Source organism: Dysidea avara, chromosome 8 (genome assembly GCF_963678975.1).
Source record: "Dysidea avara chromosome 8, odDysAvar1.4, whole genome shotgun sequence".
NCBI classification, from domain to species: Eukaryota; Metazoa; Porifera; class Demospongiae; order Dictyoceratida; family Dysideidae; genus Dysidea; species Dysidea avara.
In genome coordinates this window covers 32,566,679-32,576,666 of record NC_089279.1, presented here as the reverse complement: position 1 = coordinate 32,576,666, position 9,988 = coordinate 32,566,679, and the positions used below count along the sequence as shown (strand labels likewise).

At 38.1% G+C, this 9,988-nt stretch overlaps 1 non-coding gene and 1 pseudogene across 1 annotated transcript; both read left to right on the top strand.

Annotated features, from left to right (window-relative positions):
* The first annotated feature begins 1,181 nt into the window (after positions 1-1,181).
* LOC136265278 (small nucleolar RNA SNORD31) lies at positions 1,182-1,256 on the top strand. The gene has a single exon (XR_010705472.1). It is a non-coding gene; the product is annotated as a small nucleolar RNA SNORD31 (small nucleolar RNA).
* Positions 1,257-1,414: 158 nt separating this feature from the next.
* Positions 1,415-6,985, top strand: LOC136264164 (splicing factor 3B subunit 3-like; annotated as a pseudogene).
* The last annotated feature ends 3,003 nt before the right edge of the window (positions 6,986-9,988 follow it).

The window sequence follows — 9,988 nt, the reverse complement described above, 5'->3', positions numbered from 1 at the left end:
GCGTTAATTTTCCGTATCATCACTTTCTTTAAGCAGCATAATAGGCGCCACAAGATTATTTAAGGCGCTTAGACTTAGACTACGCTACTGTACAGAGGAATAGATTATATTCCTTACTGATATAATCTATGATGGAGGGTACTGTACGGAGGTACTGGTACTAGATAGCTTAACAATAGATCACAGGATCACGCCCATTCTTCATTCTACGCATTATCGATCTATCGATTGAAACCACGATGACAAACCCCTTTTGCACTAGCTGTATTTGAGTGACCACACACCTTCAATTTGGAAGGCTGACTTGACATACTCTATAATCGATCAAAACCACACCCCTTTTTGGGCAAGCGCACATTTTGCAGGCTGCCTTGAGATACTCTAACACAGCAGTCACCCTAATAGAACAGTCACATGTTTATAGCTAGCTGTATGCCTTAACAAAAAAACTAAACAAACTAGTATATTAAAAATTATAACTTAAAAAATTAAGTAGGAATCCAAGTGATAAAAAGTAGTGAAACATGAGAAGATCGATGGTAGCTATTACAGCATAGCTCGGTGGGAAATTCCTACTTTGGCATTGAACACAAACTAATGACTATATCATGCCAAAGTAGGGATTTCCCACCGAGCTATGCTGTAATAGCTACCATCGTTCTTCTCATGTTTCACTACTTTTTATCGCTTGGATTCCTACTTTATTTTTAAATTTATAATTTTTAATATATATATAGATATAGCTATATAGCTGTGACAAGTGTATAATGTGGGTTAAAAGCACACAAATAGCTCCAATCTGGATCATAATTAATTTAACTGCTGGTATCACTGGCTTCAGAAATGGCAAATACGTATATAATGATAGTCAGTTCATCCTGCTGGTTGTTACTCCAGGGCATGAACACGTGGTGTCATTCTTTGTGTTGTGTGTGTCATCATATCCCTATAGGTGCTTGCCATTTCTAGTCGGTCATGGCTAAGTTGCACCTACCAGTCACGCTTTCATTTAACACCTCTCAGTTATGATCTACTAGAATATGCCAGTTGTTTCTCATCGGAACATTGCACTGAGGGCATTGTGGCTATCTCAGCTAACACCCTAATGTGATCTAACTGTACAATTGTCTGATGTTGTGTACTGTGTCTTAATTATTGGTTGTTATGTGTAGTAAGTATTAGTTACCGGTGATGAGATATATGCCGCCCCAGTCTGAATATATTATGAATGACTGGCTATATTGCTCTGAGGTGCTAAGTTGTTCCCACATACAGTACTAAGGAATGTTTATGTACTAGTTTTTACCAGTGCAAGTGTGACCCTTTGGTTTGGATGTAATACTTCTGAAAAAGCTAGACTCTTGTGCTGTGAATTATGACAGAATTACTTTTATTTGGCATTATTTACAGGATTCTGGCTCTTAAGAAGTTAGGAGTAGTGTTCAACCAGGTGTCCACGCTGTTATGGTACACACCTCGCAAGTTTGTCATCCACCCTCCCTCTTCTAAGCTGGTTGTCATAGAAACAGATCACAATGCTTTCACTGAGGCCACCAAATTGCAAGGAAAAGATTAATGGTTGAGGTGAGATTTCTCAAGGATGTAAATACAGTTTGTGTTTCCAATGATGAGATATTCGCCGCCCCAGTCTGATATAGAACTGATGGAATGGCTCTGTATATCTGAGGATGTGTGTGTGTGTGTGTGTGCGTGCGTGCATGCATGCGTGTGTGGTACGAATGTGTGGTTGCTGTTTTGTCCTATGTAACTGTATTGTAGATGACATGTTCTAATGCCTGATCATTAGGAGATGATCCAGAGTGCTGGAGAAGGTGAACAAGGAGCTGCTGCTCAGATGGCACAAGATTTCCTCTCAGAAGATCTTCCAGAGTCAATGTTTGGAGCACCCAAAGCAGGAGCTGGTATGTGGGCATCTTGCGTCAGACTGATGCATCCCACCGAGGGGAAAATCCTACAGTTAGTTGGAACTGGGTGGCCCGCGGATCAGGTCATGATGGGGTTGGCTTTTTTCAGCCCTTCTAGGTATTTGTCCCATTTCACTTTAGGATATTTAGCTCAAAGATTCTCCTTGGCTATGGGTAAACACATCGTACAGGCTCTGCCTTCTGTGTACGCCCTCCAGTGCCTAACTGGTAAAGAGGATAAGAATAACTAGAACAAAATGAAGCAGCATTTAGGTATACTTGGTTGAAGCTGTGGTAGTGTTGCTGATTGAGTGTTTCTTGTAGTTTGACGGTTTGCCAGTTTGCTACTCATGGTGATATGGGATGGTTTGTGGTTGTTGGTACTGCAAGAGACTATATTCTCAATCTGCATTTCTGTTCAGGTGGTTGTTTAATTGTCTACCGACTTGCTCCTGATGGTAGTATGTTTGAGCTAGTGTACGTGGTGAGCCCCACCCACTTATTCTATTGCATTGTCTCAGCATGACCTCACCACTAGTGTATGCTCTTTGACTTTAGCCACTGAAAATTTTGAAAGGAGTGTATCTTCAGTTGGTTCAGCAATATAAGGGCCACAGGATGTGCACACTTTTCACTTCATTTTAGACTCAATAAATCTTAGCAATATATTTGATATAGAAATTGAATGTGTTGCTTTTAATGGGTCACTAACCTGTTCACTGCTATATCCAGCATGCCTTATACACTGTAGAACTCACACTAAGCATTTTTCTTGCATTTTATATGTGACTGGAACAATTGTGTCCACAGAAGTCCACATTGTGAGTTTCTTACACTATACAGCAAAGTTTTTTTCTTTTGTTTGAAGATAACTACGTAGATAAGTTTTTGCGAATTCTTTGAGTGGTAGGTTGGTAGTCACATTTTGAACTTCTTTGGTAAGGGGTAAGGCAGGCTGTATTTCTGAAATATTCCATGATTTCCTCTGTGTGCACGAACACATGTATGAAAGACAAAACGTGACCTAATTTTATAAAACCGTCGATATCTGCACAATTTTCAAAATGCATTTTATTTATTCTTTGTTTTCTACAGGGACAGAGGAATGGACTAGCTAAGTTTCAGCTTCCTAAGCGTTGGAAATACAGCACTAGACAGCCAGACGAGCAAATAAATTGATGTGTACAGAAGCTATTGAGAAAAGAATCTACAGGCGCTCATCATAACTTACTGATACAATGACGTATGGAATTGAATCTTGGCTCATTGTGTTCACCATGAATTTGTGCATCCACCAAGGTATAGGTGTTTCCCCAGGCATGCTTCTGTGTTCGAGAAGGATGGCAAATTCACTGAAAAACGATCATCGGTAAATTCTTTCGTCACCGCAATGTAAACAAACGTCTGTAACTTTGAAATCCTTTTGTATATGGAGATGGAACAAATATTTTTGTACTCCCTATGAACAGGCGAACACGATGATGCCCAGGATTTATCCATTGGAGGCTTAATTCGCCCACCAGTGAGGCAATAAAAACTTGCATAATTTTTTTCTGGAGCTTGTGTTTTTACCCATAGTTTTTAAATGCATTTTATTACGGAAGTACTATTGTGCGTATATCGATGGTTTTCCAAAATTTGGTTACAAATATCAAAGTAACCAACCAAGAATATAATTGCTCAATAGCACTTCTAAACTTACCTACCTGTGCAACTTTGATAATAGCAATTTCTTGAAGAATAGGAGCTTAATGTGATCTAGTGATGTTGATATTTGCTAGTCTTGATCACTTCACTGTTAAGTGATGACAATTATCCACCAAGATCTGAAGATCACACTACAATATTTATCATTAATATAAAGCTTGTATATGTATCTTGATTTAAAATGTGCTGTACATCTGTCAAAAAGTTCGGTGGTGAAAGTCTTTATAGTACTTATAGTAGGGAGAGCCTTTGTAAGTACATTACTTAATAGAGGGTTTGTATACAAGCAAATATTGTGGTGTGCGTTACAAAATCACTTAGCAACCGTTGCTTGTCTAAAATTTGTGTGGTATATTTTTTAATGATACAAAATAGGATGGACACTAATGGCTGTAACTTTTGTCTTCAGAGCTTAAGAATGTCCAACAAGCAATGGATATACAACAGTTTACCATTAATCTTGTGTGCAATCCCTCTATAGCTACTTGTAGAAATTGTAAAGGCCTTTTATGCTTCTATATAATAGTGTATTCTAGATGGATGACAGCAAGTACAATACTAGACTTCAATACGGTAGCAACAGCTGACAAGTTTGGAAATGTTTTAGTGGTAAGCCACACCTCTTCACTACTTAAAGTGGGTGTGGTGCTATGTTTGTTCACACCCCTACAGATCCGGTTACCACAAGGCACATCAGATGAAGACCCAACTGGAACCAGAACAATATGAGGTCGTGGCTGGTTGAGTGGAGCAGCGTAGAAGGTGTGTATAGGGTGTGTATTAAAGGAACATCATAGTAGTGATCTAATGATGTTGATATTTGCTAGTCTTGATCACTTTATTGTTAAGTGATGACAATTATCCCCTAAGATCTCTGAAGTAGTGATGCACCGATACCGATACTAGTATCAGTATCGGCCCTATTTTGGCAGTATCAGACTTGTATCGGTAAAGCTATAAATGCCCGATACCAACCGATACTTTAAATGACATCATTTAATTACTTATCAAGATGGCGGCATACATAGCGCATCGAACGGAGTTGAACAAAAGCTGATATAAGCCATGAATTCCTTAAAAGAAGCCAGCCACTGGCATTATTTGTACAGTGGAAACTGAAGTAAGCCACGAAATAAGATTCATTGAAGCCATAAACTATTATCTTTGCATAATTGATAGCCACAAAACCAGCCAACTGCAGTTGATGACATTAGCAAATGAGTTTAGTAAGCTAAATCACTAGCTGGTTCTTGTGAGAAATGCCTGTGGGGCAAAATATTGGTATCGGATCGGTATCGACCATTTCCGGCCTCAAATGTATCGGTATCGGATCAGTAGTGAAAATGAAAAAGTGGTATCAGTGCATCACTACTCTGAAGATCAAACTACAATACTTGCTATGTGTGACCGTCTCAGCAAAAACCCGACTTGTTCGCACAATTAAATTTTTTTTAAATTTATTTACGCAGCATTATTAGCAGTGTCCAAGGAATAGATCACCAAAGTTTCAGCCTTCTGTGGTGTGTAGTTTTGAAATTATAGCACTAGACAGTAGGAAGAGTAAGATAATCGATTTGTACAGTGACTATACTGAAAATAAACTACAGGCACTTACATTCGCAGTCATAACGTCCATTTGGATTAGTCTGCAACGTTGCAATTTGGCTTAAAATGTTCACTATGGAGCAGCACATCAGCCAAGGTATAATGTTAGTCCTGTAGACACTTGCGCATATGGATATGAAAACGGTTTGTAGAAGAAACGATGATGATCTTGTTTACATTTACCGCATTGTAAACAAATGTACGTGACACGCATACCGTTGAAGCTACAGAAACAAAATAAAGATTTTCGAACTCTCCATGAGCAGGCGAATAAGATGGTACATAGTTTTAATCGATTTGAGTCTTCCTTCTTCGAATACTGGCCCGATAAAAATTTGCATATTTTTCTTTATGGCATGCGTAATTTTACGAATTATTTTTAAATTTTGTTTTTCTCAATACGCATGCTTGTGCGAACAAGTCGGGTTTTTGCTGAGACGGTCACATATTTTAACCATAGATAGTGAACCTAAAGCTTATGTTAGTGTTTCAAGCAATAGCTTATTAGCTAAAGAACTTGTTCACTGAAATAGCATTAACAATATTCCATACTTTAACCTATAAACCACATCATGTCAATTGTTTATGATAGTATTGTTCACACAGGCTGATTGTATAGCTACAATACATGTTGGAGAGATAGGGAACTCACTGGAGAAAGCTACCCTAAGGGGTTCAGAAGCTATTGGCTACACCACATTATCAGGAACTGGTGGAATGTTAGTGCCTTTCTCATCTTGTGAGGTGTGTGATTTTTATCACATGATTATTAGTCACCCCACTTGTTTTCTGCTGCAGGATATTGACTTTTTACAACACCTTCAGATGTACATGAGGGCAAAGCTACCAGCCTTGTGTCGCAGAGATCACCTAGCATATCAATCATTTTGCTATCCTATTAAGGTAGTGTAGTAGTACACTAATAGAGCAATGAAGTGCAAATACTGTAATAGAACAGTCAGATTTACCATCCTAGCCTTGATGTAAAGGTATATTTGAGACTATATATGTTCTGCTTGAGAACTCCACTTTACCAGTATATTGGCCAATGCTCAAAATAACGAAGAAGTTATGCACTGCAGTGACTGCAGACCAAAACAAAATATGCCCTGCAGTTGCTGACCAGTGATCTGCAGTGCTACATTTTCAGCTGTGTGTATCAAGGGATGTAGTCAAGATGGCATACGCCAGTGCGTGTAGATGCCAAACTAGGGGTGGGCCACCATAAATTAGACCCTCTGGAATTGAATCTGAGAATGATTTCAGCAAAATACCTTTAATGTCTGCTTGACACTTTTATGACGCTTGTACACTGTCAAGTTATTATTTCACATGCTAGGCAGTAACTGTCAACCATAACAAATATTGGTTGTTTGTAGCAGGGATTTGAATAGAAAACTGCAGACTGTTATTGATTGGCTAAGGTTACTATAGTGATTGTGGTTTATAGAATGTGAGATGGAGACTTGTGTGAGTAATACAATTCACTGAAGCCAGCCAAAAGGAGAAGTATTGCTGAGGAGTTAGACAGGACACCCGGTACAACTGTACTAGTCAGTGTATCATAATTTTGTCATCAAACCTTTTTTTTTACTTGTTAAATAACTTTGTTTTGTAGGTTGCAAAGAAACTATAAGATTTAAGGACTGGATGTACCTTTTGGAATGATTCAACTTACTATATACACACATAGACGTGTATTGTATCTTATTAACAAGTTATTAACCAATTTCTGTTCAAAATGTAAATTGAGACACTCCTGTAGCCCAATGTGCTGATTGAAGTGTTGAACAGAAACTTTAATAAAGTAATTTACACTTAACTATTTAATGTCCTGTTTTCCAATAGAAATTCTTATTGGTGATCCATGTACCAAGTTCAAGTAATATCTCCTGGTGTATTCATTGCTGTTATGTTTGGAGAGAACATCATGTTGATGATATCCCATCAAAGTAGTGTAAAGGTGTGGGGTATCTTAATAGAGCATGCAAGCAATTTTGGGGGGCTCCAGAAACCCCCTCTGAAGCACCAAACCATGGCACCACAAACATACAGAATAAAAGGGAAACATGGCAGGCTAGTATAGCCACATGCATTGTAATAGGAAGCTCCTCAAAAGTGGGAGAACTAAGCCAAGGGATGTCAACGTTACAAAGATTGTATTCTGATACACTTCTAATGGAACGTTCATAACAATACAATTTTTGAATGGATAATATAGGACTCTTGAATAAGTTAGCAGCTTATTTTTTATAAATTGGAGAAATTGATATAGCTACAAGGCCAGTTCTGGCCGGGGGGGATAGTGCAGCACCTAAGACCCTCTAATTGAGATAATCGTTCACTTTTTGATAAAAGTACCATAATTATTTCTTATGGGGTTTGTAGCGTGTACTAAGTGATTTTAGGCATGTAAAAGGTCCTTTGAAACCTTTTTTTTACCTTCACAACAAACCTATTTGTTTACATGGAAAACAAGTAAGTTTACAGGCTGGATCTAGTATTATAGACCAGTACAAAGCCTGCAGCTGTGACATGATAGCCCATTAAAATGCTACATGAAACAAATTGTTTTCTCAGCCTGGCAGTAAAAAAAAAAGACTGAATAATGCTATTTTCAATGGGTTTTATTAAAGTTTTGCATTTCCAATGCACAGAGTACTGTAGTATGTCATCCTGATGTGTATTGTTTCTTTGTAAAGTGTATAAGTTGTAGTTGGTTACAGGTGGACATGAAAGAGCCATGCTTCTTTTTATAGAAACACTGTACACCTTGTCAGTTGTCAGACCAAAATCAATTTATATAAAACTGCATATTATCAGCATTTATTGCAAAGTCACCTGGAAAACAGCTGTCCACAAAAAGTCAACCAGCACCTTTGTTGTACTAAGCGCCTCTAAAATAATTATTGTGTGGCTAGTGTTCAAGACTTACATAGCCTTAAGACTTCACAACCATCTGCAAAGGACATAATGACAAATATCAACCTACTAAGGAGTGATCACTGCTGCTTGAAAAGTACAGTAACTACACCTACAACTTAGCCTGTTTGTGCCCCTTCCCTTACCAGCTCCTGGATCTGCCCCTGATACTACTTAGATCTGATCATCATTGCAGAGATAATTACCTGATTTATGCATACATGGAGGGATTTCAATAATTTTATGTGTATTGGAAATACAAAACTTTAATAATACCCCTTGAAAATAGCATTTTGTTTACTGCCAAGGTGAGAAATCCATTTGTTTCATGTGGCATTTTAATGGGCTATCATGCCGCAGCTGCAGCCTTTGTACTGGGATAATACTAGATCCAGCCTTTAAACTTGATTGTTTTCCATGTAAACAAATAGTTTTGTTGTCGAGGCCCAAAAAGTAGGGTTCCAAAGGACTTTTTACATGCCTACCCTTCTAAAATCACTTAGTACATGTGCTACAAACTCCATAAGAAATTTGGTGCTTTTATAAAAAAGTGAATGGTTTTCTGGCTTAGGCGCTGGACTAGGGGGGTCTACCAGCCTCTCAAACATGGAGTATTGCAGGTAGGCATGAGGCTATTATGCTCCAAAAATTGAGCAGTGCTCAAAATTGCCCGTTATTCCCAAAATTATGTCACCATAATTGGCCAGTGTAATTTATTGCTGTATCAGACCATTTTCATTGATGTTTAAAGGGGCATTGTGCAGTGCTGTTTACATGCTGTATTATGTTGGAAGCCACTCAACACTTGTCCAAGACCAGCTGGTTGCATTGTGTATCTTGTCAAGTTCATGTTGCAGGTGGTAAAGTATAAGCATCACATGATTTTATTGGGCCCCAAAATATTCAAATGTTAAACAGCGCATTGACCCTTTAAGACTCAAAAGTCTTGAATTCTTTAGCTGGTTGCTGTATTAGAGTTCATTTCAATGTGACTGCTTTATTAGAATAATATTCAGTGACTGCTCTATTAGAGTATCTCGATTTTTGAAACGGAATAATATTGTGCAATCTGCACTGAGATTTTCCTACTTTTGAAGTTTTATAATCACCTTAAAATGAACAGTGCTGATTAATTATATCAGTATGAAAGTATCTGAAAATGAGCTCAAATTGTACCCAAATCATTCAGTAGTGGATCAAGCCAACTAAACAAAAGCACTTTAGTGAGGTGGCATTGTCACAATGGTATGATTCATCCACCATATTCAGTAGTTCTAATTAATTAACACCATGCGCATGCACAATGACAACTATGATACATACTACATGACAGATATATAGTTAGTTCACTTCAAGTAGGTTAGTTCACTTCAAGTAGCTAGGATTAAATGTTGAATAGGTCTACACAGTTTGGCGACCTTCTCTTTGCTTAGGAGATCGTACATAACCATCTCTTCCCTACATGGGCTCCACTACTTTAGCCAGTTTCCAGAGGGCATGGACTGTGACCATCTCTCAAAAGTACTACATCTCCAGCCTTGATTCTATCCTTTAATTCCTTCTCCATCTGATTTAAAATATCTTTCATATATACTCATTAAATATTCACGCTGCTACTGTCTCAGAAAATTGCCCAATACTTGGAATTGGTGTTTTGCACTTCTGCTTAGGCTTTTAGCAGTGTTAGCCACATCTAGCTAGCTCAAACTGTTGATCACTTGATCTTGTCACCAATATATGACCATATGTGAGGTGTGCTAGAGTTAAAGCTTAGGAGACTCCTTCTAAATCATCATACATGTACATGAGAGGTCTGTTATTGAGAGTAG